General features: G+C 44.7%; 1 long non-coding RNA gene and 1 other non-coding gene across 2 annotated transcripts in view; both read left to right on the top strand.

Moving 5' to 3' along the window:
* Nucleotides 1-3,505: 3,505 nt before the first annotated feature.
* Nucleotides 3,506-3,690, top strand: LOC116967158. The gene has a single exon (XR_004410167.1). It is a non-coding gene; the product is annotated as a U2 spliceosomal RNA (small nuclear RNA).
* Nucleotides 3,691-3,850: 160 nt separating this feature from the next.
* The window catches only part of LOC116966992, a 30,537-nt gene continuing 19,637 nt past the window's right edge, over nt 3,851-14,750 (top strand). The window contains exon 1 of the long non-coding RNA XR_004410108.1: nt 3,851-4,050. This is a non-coding gene — a long non-coding RNA (uncharacterized LOC116966992). The remainder of the gene's footprint in view (nt 4,051-14,750) is intronic.

Here is a 14,750-nt window from a genome sequence, read left to right on the forward strand (position 1 = left end):
GTTGTGGATGTTATGTACCGTGGCTCACCGCTCCGGCTGATTAATGTGTATGCCCCACCCGTGCGGAGCGAACGGCAGGCCGTTCTCCAGCAGCTCCCAGTGCTGTTGGCCACGTCCCGGCAGCTCGTTCTGGCCGGTGACTTCAACTGAATCATTGATGCAGCTGAACGATCCGGCAGTGCCGACAACTGACTGGACAGCACGTCCAAGTTCCTGATGGAAACGGTAAAAGACGCAAAGCTGCACAACGCCTTCAGCGACCCTGCAGGCAGGTCCCTGCCGCGGTTCACCTGGTCGAGGTCGGAAGGTTTAGCCCGATCCCGGATAGACTTCGTCTTCACCACGAAGGCCGTCACGGTGAGACACACCGACCTCACGCCGGTGTTCTTCTCTGACCACTGCCTCCTTCAGGCTTCCTGTCACCTACAGGAGGACCGGAGGGCAGGCAGAGGGACGTGGAAGTTAAACGTGAAGCTGTTGACCCCAGAGAACGTTGAGGAGCTAAAGAGGGACTAAAGAGGGACTACGCACTAAGAACGGTGAGGCCGCTCTTTGACTCCCCGACACTCTGGTGGGATGCAACCAAGGAGAACATTAAGAGGTTCTTCATAGCCAAAGGGGTTCAGAAAGCAAGACAGAGTCAGAGGGAATTGTGCCAACTCCAGACAGAATTGCAACAACTGCTTCTTCTGCAGTCGAGGGGGGTGGATGTGAGGGAGGAACTTAGAGAGGTGAAGGACCGGCAAGCTCGGCTCTTTACCTCTGAATCCTCCAAGATCATCTTCCGATCCAGGGTCCGCCATGTGGAGCAGGATGAGACGTGCTCACGTTTCTTCTTCCATAAGGTTCACAGGGGGAGCTCTGTGATCAACAGCCTTAGTGAGGAGGACGGCTCGGTAGCATCCTCGCAGACAGACATGATGAGGGTCTGCAAATCCTTTTACACGGATTTGTATGACAGAAAGGCCACAGACAGCACCGCTTCCCAGAACTTCCTGTCCTCTATCACGGAGGTCTTGGAGGACAGCAAGCGGGAGAGTCTGGACCAACCACTGACCCTAGAGGAGCTGACTGGCTCCATCCGCTCCTTTGACTCGAGTAAAACTCCCGGAAGCGATGGCTTACCGGCCGAGTTGTATTCGGCTCTGTGGGACTGGGTGGGCCCGGACCTGCTGGAAGTGTACAACGACATGCTTCTAGCCGGCAGCATGTCAGACTCCATGAGGAAGGGCAGCATCACCCTAATCTACAAGCAGAAGGGGGAGAGGAAGGTTATAAAGAATTGGAGACCCATAACGTAGTTGAATGTAGATTACAAGATCCTGTCTAAGGCCATCGCCAACCGGGTCAAGTCTGCTCTGGGATGGGTGATCCACCCGGACCAAACCTGTGCTGTACCTGGCAGGAAAATCTCAGACAGCCTAGCGCTGCTGAGAGATACCATCGCCTACGTGCACGACAGACGGGTGGATGCCTGCCTAGTCAGCTTGGACCAGGAGAAGGCCTTCGACAGGATATCGCACACGTACATGAGGGACGTGCTCTCCAAAATGGGTTTTGGGGAGGGAACCCGAAATTGGATCAAACTGCTCTACACCAACATCCGTAGTGCAGTCGAAATCAATGGGTGGGAATCAGACAGTTTCCCTGTAAGGTCTGGAGTCAGGCAGGGTTGCCCTCTCTCTCCCGTCTTGTTTGTCTGCTGTATTGAACCTTTTGCCGAGTCCATCAGGAAGGATGCGAGCATAAGAGGAGTGACATTGCCAGGCAGTGGGGGCATTCAGGTCAAGACCTCCCTGTACATGGACGATGTCGCCGTCTTCTGCTCGGATCCAAGGTCGGTCCGCAGATTGATCAGCATCTGCGACCAGTTTGAGTCGGCCACGGGAGCCAGGGTGAACCGCAGGAAGAGCGAGGCCATGCTCTTTGGCAACTGGCCCGACCGATCTTCCATCCCCTTCACCATCAAGCCTGACTTCTTGAAGGTGCTGGGGATCTGGTTCGGGGGGGCTGAGGCGAGTAACAAGAATTGGCTGGAGCGGATAGCCAAGGTGGGGAGGAAGCTGGAGCTCTGGAAGCACATTTCTCTCTAATGCTGTGGAGGTAACGCTCCCTCTCCATAACCGGGAAAAATTTGGTCATCAGGTGTGAGGTGCTCTCGGGGCTGCTGTACTTGGCACAAGTGTGGCCTGTCCCTCCCTCCTACGCCACAGGGATCACCCGGGCCGTCTTCCAGTTCATCTGGGGGTCGAGGATGGACCGGGTGCGACGGGTCACAATGTACAAGTCGGCAGACAACGGGGGTAAAAGCGTGCCCAACGTCGCCCTCATCCTGATGACCACCTTTGTGTGTGGCTGCATCAGGCGGAGTGTAGAGCCAAGGCACGTGGGCACTAAGTGTCACTACCTGCTGAGGTTCTACCTGTCCCCGGTGTTGCGAAGGATGGGCCTGGCGCAGATGCCACGCAATGTACCAGTCAGCTGGACATTGCCGCCCCATCTGGCGTCTGTGGAACGGTTCTTCCGGACCAACACCTTTGACCACAAGTCCACCGGGCAGTGGTCAGCACGGAATGTCCTGCAGGCACTGCAGGGAAAGGACTCGATGGATCCGGTGGCGTGGTTCCCAGAGCAGACTGCCCAGCTTGTCTGGCAAAATGCCTCATCGCCAGAACTGACCAACAAGCACCAAGACCTGGCTTGGCTGGCGGTGAGGGGAGCCCTCTCAGTTAGATCCTTCCTGCACCGTCGGAACCTCACTACCAGCGCACGCTGCCCCCCCGGGACGGTTGCTATGGAGAGGAGACGGTTGCCCACCTCTTTGCAGAGTGTGGATTTGCAAAACAAGTCAGGAGAGGTATGAAGGGGTCCCTGGAACGATTTATCCCGAACAGCTCCATCACGGAGGACTCTGTGATTTACGGACTGTTCCCAGGGACACATTCAGAGACTGACATCGAGTGCTGCTGGAGGGTCATCAACTCGGTGAAAGACGCTCTTTGGTCTGCCCGAGCGTTGCTCACCACCCAGAAGAGCGAGATGTCCGTCAGGGAATGTTGCCGACTGGCCCACTGCAGACTGCAGGAGTACGTGCTAAGGGACTCGCTGAAGCTTGGTGCAGCCAACGCCTAGGCTCGGTGGGGGAGGGCCACAGTCTAGGGTCCTTCCGCTGCTGGACATGGGGGGCACGGTATGGTGGAGACGCCCCTCAAATTAAATTAAGGGAAGGTATACCACGCCAGGGGGCCACATGAGTGGCACGGGTGGGGGACATTTTTTTTGTGCAACTTGAAATGTCAGATGGAAATTTTCGCACTGGGTACACATTGTATATATTTATTACTTGAACAGGGGCCACAGAGTGGCACTGGTGGGGGACTGTTTGGTGAAATTTGACAAATGTAAAAAAATTGTACTGGAAGAAATTTGTACAGTCTCCGAAAATGTCGAATGAATTTTGTTTGAATGGTTCAGGAATTGTATATATTTACCAATTGAATAAAGTATATTTTGAAATTTAAAAAAAAAAAAAAAAAATCTGTTCTTATCAGTTTAATATCTGATACATCCCTTATCTAGGGACCATATATTAAATTGATTTTTGGAACAGGGAGATGGAATAGGGGCTTGCTCCGTCCACTCCACGCATCGACCCAGTATTGCAGTGCCTCTGGGAACGGTGCACTTCCCTTTTGGGAGATTTTCAAAGTTCAAAAGAAAAGACAAAAATTCCTCCTCACGCTTGCTTAAAAGCTGCGTGTCTGCCTGCTGCCCTCTCTCACTTCTGCGTCTGCGTGCGTGCGTGTGTCTGTGTTGACGGACTGCTCAAGTCAAATGCTCTGCCTTCCTTTATTTCACCAATGGATACTTTCAAGGGAAAAGAGGTCGCATTTCAACCCAAACTTCCTGAAGGAGAAAAAAATCTTCAGCAAATTCTTCAAAGTCACAATTGTCGGCTCTGCCAATCAAGTCGCCACAATCGGGGTGATGTTGGTCTGAAGAGAAGAGACTAAGCTGCACGTCAACCACAGCGAGTACCACACCGCTAAGGTAGGACTCACTGACTCTGACGGGGGCAGGGGTGAATTTAGCACCATTGAGCAGCCGGAGGGCGAGCCATGGTTTGGTCAATGTGGCAGACCCGTCCCCACGACAGAAGCCCTGGCCGCACGTTCTGGGAGCGTGGTCTGGAGGGCGACCGGCGCACTGCGCTGTCGGCTGTGTATTGGCAAGTCCTCTGTCTGTCTGTCTGTCTGTCGCTAGTGTGCCTGGATGGGTCGGAGGGTGCGTGGGTGGCACCAGAGGTAATGACAAGGCCTTTAAGGATTTGTCACGAGCCAGGTTTAAGGCTGAGGAGGAGAGGCAGCAAGCAGCTGGATGGCTGGCTGACTGGTGGAGGGGAAAGGCAAGGCCAGGTGAGCAACTTTTCAAAGAAGTTTGGATGAAGTCTTCAGGACTTAATTGGAAAGCTAGGCTAAGGAAAGGAGAGGGGAAGAAATGCAATCCGTGGTCGGGCTACGGAACCTGTGTTCCTGTGCCCAGTGGAGATGTCAGCATGGATTTATGATGGGGAAATGTTGTGTATGAGAATATGATTAGCATATTGGAATGTCTTGTGCAATTGTACGCATGTGCAGAGAGACTAAAGATGGCGATTTCAATACAAGAAGCTTGTTAAGTACCTGTGTGTTCCGAGTCTTATTTAAGTCAGTTTCCAGCACCAATACATAACAATTTGGAGACGAGGATGTAAATTCCGTTAGCAGGAACAGAATTGCGATCATTTTGAGGCTTTTCTCAAGATCAAACAGATAGTTAAAGACAAGTATGTATTTGGCGGGCAAAAAGTTGGAACGGGAACGTATGATGGCCAGGCAACAAGCAGTGCTGTAGCAGGGCAGCGCAGCTAGAAGCTAGAAACTAGAAGCCCAGCAAGCAGAACAACGACGGTGGTTGCTTAATTTTCTTCAAAAATCTTAATAAAAGAAAAGCGGCAGGGCCAGACTACCTTAGCCCCGCTGCGCTCAACCACTGTACAGCCCAGCTGGCTCCTGTGTTAACCTCCATCTTTAACAATTCCCTCAGCCAATGTAGAGTCCCGTAGTGTTTTAAATCATCTATTATCATCCCTGTGCCCAAGTCCTCCAAGGTGAGCTGTCTGAACGATTTTAGACCTGTTGCACTAACATCAGTTGCCATGAAGGCCTTTGAGCACATAGTCCTCACCTATCTGAAAACACACACTGCCCCCATCATGGACCCTTTCCAATTTGCATACAGCGCCAACCGGTCTGTGGAGGATGCTATCAACTTAGCTCTTCATTACTCCCTACATCATCTGGAATCACCGAACACTTATGCACGCATCCTGTTTATAGACTTTAGCTCGGCCTTTAACACTATACACCCAATTAAACTCTACAATAAACTGTTGGACAAGAGCATTCACCCAGCCGGTTATTATACTGTAGTTGAGGACATTTCTTTGGTTTGTTGTGAGTGTTAAGCTTTGTTCTGATATTCCAAGTATTATTAATTTTGTGTCTGGGTCCAGTTTTGTATTAATAACTTTTGAAGTTATTTCAAAAATATCTGTCCAGAAATGTTTAAGTTTTATACAGTTTGCAAAAGTATGTGTTAAATTAGCCTCTAAATGTAGACATTTATCACAAATAGGAGAGATTTGTGGGAAGATTCTATTTAGTTTTATTTTAGAGAAGTGTAGTCTATGTAAGACCTTGAATTGTATTAAAATATGTCTGGCATTTAATGAACATTGATATATTTGTTGTAAACTTTCGTCCCACATATCTTTCGTGATAGGATGACCTATTTCAATTTCCCATTTGTATCTATGTAGTTCGGTCGGTGGTACCTCGTTATTTAGTAGGGTGTTATAAATATAAGCTATTAGTTTTTCAGTATTAGGATGCTTGTTCAGACATTCATCAAGAATTTCTGATTCCCTATTCCTGTAAACTTGTGTATTAGATTTAACATAATCTCTAATTTGTAGATATCTGAAAAAATTATTTGAGTGCAATCCATAATTCAGTTGTAACTCTTGAAATGAAAGAAAAGTACCTTTCCCATAAAGATGTCCTATATTTTTGATTCCATGATTTTTCCATTGTGTGAAACCTTTGTCCATAAAGGATGATTTGAACAAAGGATTATTTACAATGGGAAGGCAGAGTGGTATATTATTCAATTTTAAATCTTTTTTTATTTGTTTCCAAATTCGTATTCCACTATGTATTATGGGGTTTTCTTTATAGGTTTTTTTGTGCTGTTTTGTGGGGGCAAATATGATCGGTCCAATTTCAAAAGGTATACAGTCTTCCTTTTCCATCATTGGCCAATCTGGTTGTTGGTCCATTTCTTCCAGCCAAAAATTCATGTTTTTAATATGGACTGCCCAAAAATAAAATAAGAAATTTGGCAAAGCCAGACCTCCATTTATCTTTGATTTACATAAATGTTTTTTACTTATTCTATGATTCTTATAATCCCAGACAAAACTTGTAACAATGGAGTCGACTTTTTTGAAAAAAGTTTTTGGGATATATATCGGAATTAATTGAAGTAGGTACAGTAGTTGCGGTAAAAAAATCATTTTTATAGCATTAATTCTCCCAAGCATTGAAATGGGGAGTGTTTTCCAGTATTGAATATTCTTATGTAGTTTATTCAGTAAGGGTGGGAAATTTTGTTTAAATAAAGAGGTATATGTCTTAGTTACCCAGATTCCTAAGTATTTAAATTTATCTTTAACTATTTTAAAAGGGGATTGTTGTATTGTATGTAAATTGAATTTTGTTATTGGCATGATTTCGCTTTTATTCCAATTGATTCTATATCCCGAAAACTGACCAAATTGAGTTATTAGATTTAATAGGTTTGGAATACTAGTTTCTAATTTTGTAATATATATTAATATATCATCTGCATATAAGGAGATTTTATTCCTTGTGTCTCTAGTATTGTATCCAAATATTCCTGGATGGTTTCTAACGCTTTCTGCTAGGGGTTCGATTGCAAGAGCAAATAATAGTGGTGATAGTGAGCATCCTTGTCTACAGCCTCTAGAGAGATTAAATTTAGTTGATAACATTTTGTTTGTTAATATTCTAGCTGTTGGGTTAGAATATAACAATTTAACCCATGTACAGTACTTCTCTCCTAGTTGAAATTTTTCCATCACCGAAAATAAATATGGCCATTCTACCTGGTCAAATGCTTTTTCAGCATCTAACGAGATAATTGCTAGCTCTGCGTTGGGGATTCTATTGGAGTATATAATATTAAATAGTCTTATCAGATTAAAAAATGAATACCGTTTGGGGATAAACCCTGTTTGGTCAGGATGTATTAATTTACTGATCACTAAGCTCAATCTATTAGATAGAATCTTAGTTAATATTTTCTGATCAGTATTTAAGAGGGCTATAGCTCTGTATGAACCTGGGTCTTCAAGATCCTTGTCCGTTTTTGGTATAAGTATGATTCTGCACTTTCTGACGAACAGACAGCAAAGAGTCAAGGTGGGTGAAAAACTCTCCAGCCCTGACTCTCAACACAGGAGCCCCTCAAGGGTGCGTTCTGTCACCTCTGACAGTCACTCACTACACAGATTACAGCGCATTGTCTCCAAGGCTTCCGGGATCATCAACTCCCCCTTCCCCTCAATCCATTCCATTTACCTCCAACGTACCTCAAAACGGGCAATAAAGATCATCTCGGACCCCTCCCATCCAGCAAACCACCTTTTCCAGTCTCTCCCTTCAGGGAGGCGCCTCAGGTCACTTGCTACAAAATCCACCCGCATTAAAAACAGTTTCTTCCCCTCAGCAATAAGAACATAAGAACACTCAATTCCCTCCAATAACAGTCAATATTAAGGACTTTTGATGTATACAGTGTCTCGTCTATGGTCTTTGTCTGTTCTTTTGCACTATGTATTGTTGGTGAGATTTGTGATGTGGTATGGATGCACTTTATTACTGTGATCTGTGTTGTTATTAGTGTTAATGTGACTAAAGCAGTGTACCATCATGTACCGAACCCAAATACCACCAACCCTGGTCGTGTGGCAAATAAAGATTCTATCTATCTATCTATCTATCTATCTATCTATCTATCTATCTATCTATCTATCTATTTAAACGCTTTCCAGTGCCGTGCTGACCACGGCCAAGTCCAGTAATCACCACCGACGTCGAGTGAGTGTCCAGTGCCGTGCAGCCCACGGCCGAACCGCCACCAATGGTATATTAGTATAAATCGATTAGTATAAGAGGATTATTCGTAGTGAATGTACTGGATAACTGCTCAGTGATTTTTTTAAATAGGCTGTGGGCCGAGCATCAAAAATGTGTCTAGAAAAAGGATTTCGTGACCCAAGTCACCAAACTACATGAAATGTTCACAAATTGTGTAAAGAAAATTATATAAATCACCCCTGAAACTCGATATCATACCCCGACAACAGGAAAAAAACGGAGGGATGTCGATCGTTATTTATAGGCTTCCATTCCAATGGAATTCCATTCCGTTTTTTTCCCCGTTGTCGGGGTCTGATAACGGCCGCTATAGACGGCACTATGTACAGCCTTCCACCCCCCCCCCCCCCACCCGCCCGCGGAGATGATCCACGGCTCCGCTTACGCGAATCGGCCGCTTATTAATTGAGACTGCGGCTTCACTTTACCGCGAGTACCTATGTCCCGCGATCGGAGCACTTTTTCCCGGTAAGTTTTCGCAGGCAGCTCCGAGATTAGCTGTTAAAGACTTATTACTGTACAACAGGCTGGCATTAGTGACAATGTTTAATTGACTGTTATGGACACATATAGTTTAGGCCCTCAACTTCATGAATGAATGAAGTAAGTGAATGAATGAATTTATTCACATTATAAAAGGGTGCAATTAAATTAATTAAACTCCATACAGATAGATTTTCATAAATTCAGACTTTAGATCTTACCTTTTAGTTAGAGTTGGTTCCTGGCTCTTAATCATTGTGTTCCAGGACCTCAGCAGGGACTTTGCTTTCAAGACTTCCATCACTTTCAACACTTCCATCAACTCAGCAGCACTTTCTTCAGCCTTTTTAATGCTTTTCCCACTAAATACAATTACCTGCTGCAAGTTTCCACAACATTTATTCCACAGAACAACAAATCGGAATCTCCAGTAAAACAGGCATCTGTGAAGCCCCCTCAGCCATTTTGTGTGCTAGCCTGAAACAAAGCGTGTGATTGGCCAACTGGCAGACAACCCAATGTTAAACGTGCTTTGATTGGACTAAAAAAATACCCTAAATTTTTCCGGTTTTTCTCTAATTTAATTAAAATGTGCAAGTCTTCTTCATATCGAGTTTCAGGGGTGAATTATATAATTCTTTTTACACAATATGTGAAAATTTCATGTAGTTTGGTGACTTGGGTCACGAAACTGCAGAATAAAGCTCCTCGGCTCACAGCCTAAAAGGAATTAAGTCCATTGCAGAGAACATTGTGCCAGAGGACGGCACGTTGTGTACCTGAGTAGCAACAGTGTAACCATGGCTAATCTAATAGTAGGGAATGTGCCCGTTAGAATCTGGTTATACTTTGAGGAATGGACCAAAGTCTTAGAGGCTTGGTTCACTTCAAATGATATCACTACAGAAGAGAAGCAAAGAGCATTGTTCCATAGGAAGCAAGGGTTATCACACCCTAAGGGCATTGCTGCAGCCAGCTAAGCCGGCTAGTAAAACGAACAAGGAATGTAAGGAGGCTTTACATGCTCACTTCTTACCAAGACCAACAGAAATAGTGCAAAGATGTCGATTTTATACATGCACACAAGCAAATGAAACAATCCCTGTTCCTAGGGGTCGAGAGAAAACCATCCCAGTTGCAAGGAATGCTGAAAGCCACGGTGGGGGTGTTGTGTTTGCCAGAATTTGCAACTGAAGGAGATGAGACGGTGCCGTTCACACCTTTTTGTTTGTTTGCTTTTTTTCTCTGTCATTACAATGGCTCAGTGGCTGTGCTTCCCTTGGAGGGACTGCCTTGCCTGTATTTGTGAGACGCAGGCAGGCAGGCCTCACCTCACAGGGTTCACTCCTTTTTGAAACCTTTCGATTTGTGCTCGCACCCAAGCGATCAGGACCCACCCCAACGCAACGATGGTGTGAGCATTGGATTCTCTAATGTGAGGTCAAAAGGCAACAGCCCGCCCTCGTCTCTCTCCCTCACATCGTGTTAATATGGTGATAATAGTGACATTTAACAAGCGCTTAACAGTGACCATTAACAGATCGTCTCAGAGGAATCTTTGACGGCACTGGGCCTGTACTCATGGACCCATTGCAGTTCGCATACCGTCCGAACAGATCCACGGACGATGCGGTCTCCCAGGTTTTGCACACCGCTCTCTCTCATCTTGACAGCCAGAATGGGGGCTATGTGAGGATGCTGTTCATAGACTTCAGTTCAGCCTTCAACACGATAGTCCCCACCAGACTGGCCGGGAAGTTACTGGAATTAGGGCTCAACACCCCCCTGTGTGCCTGAGCTCTGGACTTTCTCACCGCCAGGCCCTAGGTAATCAAGATGGGAGGGAATACATCGAAGTCCCTCACCCCTCAACCTGAGCACAGGATCGCCCCAGGGTTGCGTCCTCAGCCCCCTATTGTACTCCCTGTACACACATGACTGTGTGGCTAGGTTCAGCTCCAACTCAATAATTAAGTTTGCTGAAGACACTGTGGTGGTGGGCCTGATCTCAGACAGCGATGAGAAGGCCTACAGGGAGGAGGTGGCTGATCTAGCAATCTGGTGCCAGGACAACAGCCTCCTCTTGAACATCAAAAAAACTAAGGAACTGATCGTGGACTTTAGGAGGGCACATCATCCGAGAAAGTACACACCATTGAGGATAAATGGGGATACTGTGGATAGGGTGAGCGGTTTTAAATACCTGAGAGTCCACATCTCAGAGGATATGACATGGACATCACACGCCGCAGCACTCGTGAGTAAGGCAAGGCAGCGCCTTTACCACCTCAGGCAATTGAGGAAATTCAGAGTGTCTCCGAGGATCCTCCAGTGCTTCTACTCAGCGGCTGTGGAAAGCATCCTGTCCGGAAATATTACCATCTGGTTTGGGAACTGCTCTGCCCAGGACAAGAAGGCTCTGCAGAGAGTAGTGCGTTCGGCTGAACGCACCATGGGAACTTCACTCGCCCCCCTGCAGGAACTATACATCAGGAGGTGCAACTCCAGAGCCAATAAAATCATGGGAGACCCCTTCCACCCCTGCAACGGACTGTTCCAGCTGCTACGGTCAGGCAAACGCCACCGTTGCCATGCTGTGAGAACGGTGAGGTTGAGAAGGAGTTTCTTCCCAGAGGCCATTCGGACTGTAAACTCCTATCTCACCAGGGACTAACTTTACTGAACGTTTTTCCTTCCAATATTTAATATGTAAAAGAATATGTGTGTGTTTATGATTGTGTTTATATTTTGTTTGGTTGTTTGTTTGTTTGTCTTTTTGCACAAAGTCCGTGAGCATTGCCACTTTTCATTTCACTGCACATCTCGTAAGTGTATGTGACGAATAAACTTGACTTGACAAAGATGTTCAAAACAAATGTGCTTTCTGATCCTTTTATTTTATTTATATTTATTTATATTTATCATGGAGGGAGTGTAGGAGCATAAGGCCTCAAATGCAGAAAATCAACAGAGCGCTCCATTCCACCACTCTCTCATCTTCCATACCCATTTTTGCCTTACAGGCTACAGCTCATGGCATAAAACCCGTAGTAGATAAAAACAGGATGACTAATGGAGAACGGTATGGGCCTGAAGTAAACTTTGTACCCACTGATAAAATTCCCCTGAGGCCCTGCATATACCGTGTGTTTTGTGAACCTTGTCTTCCAAGACGCGCACGTATAGTGAAGCATTTCTCAAGTTCGGCTTCACAAGCATTGTTCAAAAATCCGTGGTCAAGTCGCAATCTGTTATCTGTGCCAAGGTTTTGAGCCATGAGTGCATGAAGCCCAGGAAACTGAAGATCCATTTGGAGTCTTGTCACAGCGACCTGGCGGAGAAGGGTGTGGACTATTTCAAACTAAAAGAAGCCATACTCGAGGGTTCCCGCATCGATTCGACGGCTCACTGCGCTCATCAAATTGAAGCAACGGTGGAGGCTTCATACCGGATTGCTTATCGAATCGCACAGACTAAGAAACCTCACAGCATCGGTGAAGAGCTTATCAAGCCATGCCTTCTCGAAGCAGCAATGTTGGTGCTGGGGGAACAGCAGTCAAACAAGTTCAGGCAGATTTCCCTTTCGAATGACACAGTCAAAAGTCGAATCTGGGATATGAGTAATATTCTGCTGCGTAGTGTTCACTGTGAAGAGCAGTCCAGTGTATTCACTGCAACTGGACGAGTCAACAGATGCTCATGTTCCCAACTGCAAGTCTACGTTCGTTACCTCGATGGAGAAGCCATGAAGGAGGAGTACATGATCTCAGAGCCATTGGCCATTACCACTCGGGGAGATGTGTTCAGAATGCTGGAAGCCTTCCTCATCAAACATGAGCTTGGCTGGGAACGCCTTGTTGGGATGTGCACAGATGGGGCACCTTCCATAGTCTTCAGGAATTCATTGGAAAGCTAGACTATGGAATCGGTGTTCCTGTGCCCAGTGGAGATGTGGTTCTGTTGTAAAATTTACTTTGTGTTGAGAGAGATGAAGCTTTCACCGAGGATCTAATGGGAGGGAGGAACTGAAGGGAATCCACATTAGTCAGGAAATGGTGTTGGGTTGACTGTTGGGACTGAAGGCAATCCCCAGGGCCTGATGGTCTGCATCCCAGGAGGTTGGTCTAGAAATTGTGGATGCATTGGTGATCATTTTCCAATGTTCTCTCGACTCTGGATCAGTTCCTGTGGACTGGAGGGTAGCTAATGTAACCTCACTTTTTGAGAAAGGAGGGAGGGAGAAAAAACAGGGAATTATAGACCAGTTAGCCTTACATCCGGAGTGGGGAAGATGCTTGAGTCCATTATTAAAGCTTTAATAGCAGCGCATTTGGTAAGCAGTGACAGGATCGGTCAAAGTCAGCATGGATTTATTTATTTATTAGAAGTAGACATATTATAAAATGTAGTTACATATTATAGTAAAAAAACTTTTCATATACATCAGTCATACATTATTAAAATTTTCCATTATCAATTACTTCTGCTTCTAGTGTTTTTATTTTTTATAGAAAGAGGGAGAAAGAGAGGGTAGAAAGTTACAAAAAAAAAAGAAGAAAAAAAAAAACACAACAGAAAAACAAGGGAGGTGGAATGGGTTACCTGTAATACGTCAATGGAGATAGGTTTGTAGGTTATAAAGTATAGCTTTTCATCTGGTCCTGAGTTCAAGTTTCAGTTGGGTCCTCGTGCTGTGCCAATCTATCCCTTCAGATAGTTAATGAATGGAGCCCAAATTTTATGGAAAAGATCTTGTTTGTCCATTAAGACAAGTCTAATTCTTTCTAAGTATAGGGTCTCCGACATTTCCGTAATCCACATTTTAATTGTGGGGGTTGTGGGGGCCTTTCCAAAATTTTCATATTAATTTTTTTCCGGTTATTATACTGTAGTTGAGGAAATTTCTTTGGTTTGTTGTGAGTGTTAAGCTTTGTTCTGATATTCCAAGTATTATTAATTTTGTGTCTGGGTCCAGTTTTGTATTAATAACTTCTGAAGTTATTTCAAAAATATCAGTCCAGAAATGTTTAAGTTTTATACAGTTTGCAAACGTATGTGTTAAATTAGCCTCTAGATGTAGACATTTATCACAAATAGGAGAGATTTGTGGGAAGATTCTATTTAGTTTTATTTTAGAGTAGTGTAGTCTATGTAAGACCTTGAATTGTATTAAAGTATGTCTGGCCTTTAATGAACATTGATGTATTTGTTGTAAACTTTCGTCCCACATATCTTTCGTGATAGGGTGACCTATTTCATTTTCCCATTTGTATCTATATGGTTCGGTCGGTGGTACCTCGTTGTTTAGTAGGGTGTTATAAATATAAGCTATTAGTTTTTCAGTATTAGGATGCTTGTTCAAACATTCATCAAGAATTTCTGATTCCCTATTCCTGTAGACTTGTGTATTAGATTTAACATAATCTCTAATTTGTAGATATCTGAAGAAATTATTTGAGTACAGTCCATAATTCTGTTGTAACTCTTGAAATGAAAGAAAAGTACCTTTCCCATAAAGATGTCCTATATTTTTGATTCCATAATTTTTCCATTGTGTGAAACCTTTGTCCATAAAGGATGATTTGAATAAAGGATTATTTACAATGGGAAGGCAGAGTGGTATATTATTCAATTTTAAATCTTTTTTTATTTGTTTCCAAATTCGTATTCCACTATCTATTATGGGGTTTTCTTTATAGTTTTTTTTGCGCAGTTTTGTGGGGGCAAATATGATCGGTCCAATTTCAAAAGGTAGACAGTTTTCCTTTTCCATCATTAACCAATCTGGTTGTTGATCCATTTCTTCCAGCCAGAAATTCATGTTTTTAATATGGACTGCCCAAAAATAAAATAAGAAATTTGGCAAAGCCAAACCTCCATTTATCTTTGACTTACATAAATGTTTTTTACTTATAACCATATAACAATTACAGCACAGAAACAGGCCATCTCGACCCTTCTCGTCCGTGCCGAACACATAATCTC

This window comes from Amblyraja radiata, chromosome 38, assembly GCF_010909765.2.
Source record: "Amblyraja radiata isolate CabotCenter1 chromosome 38, sAmbRad1.1.pri, whole genome shotgun sequence".
In the NCBI taxonomy this organism is placed as follows: Eukaryota; Metazoa; Chordata; class Chondrichthyes; order Rajiformes; family Rajidae; genus Amblyraja; species Amblyraja radiata.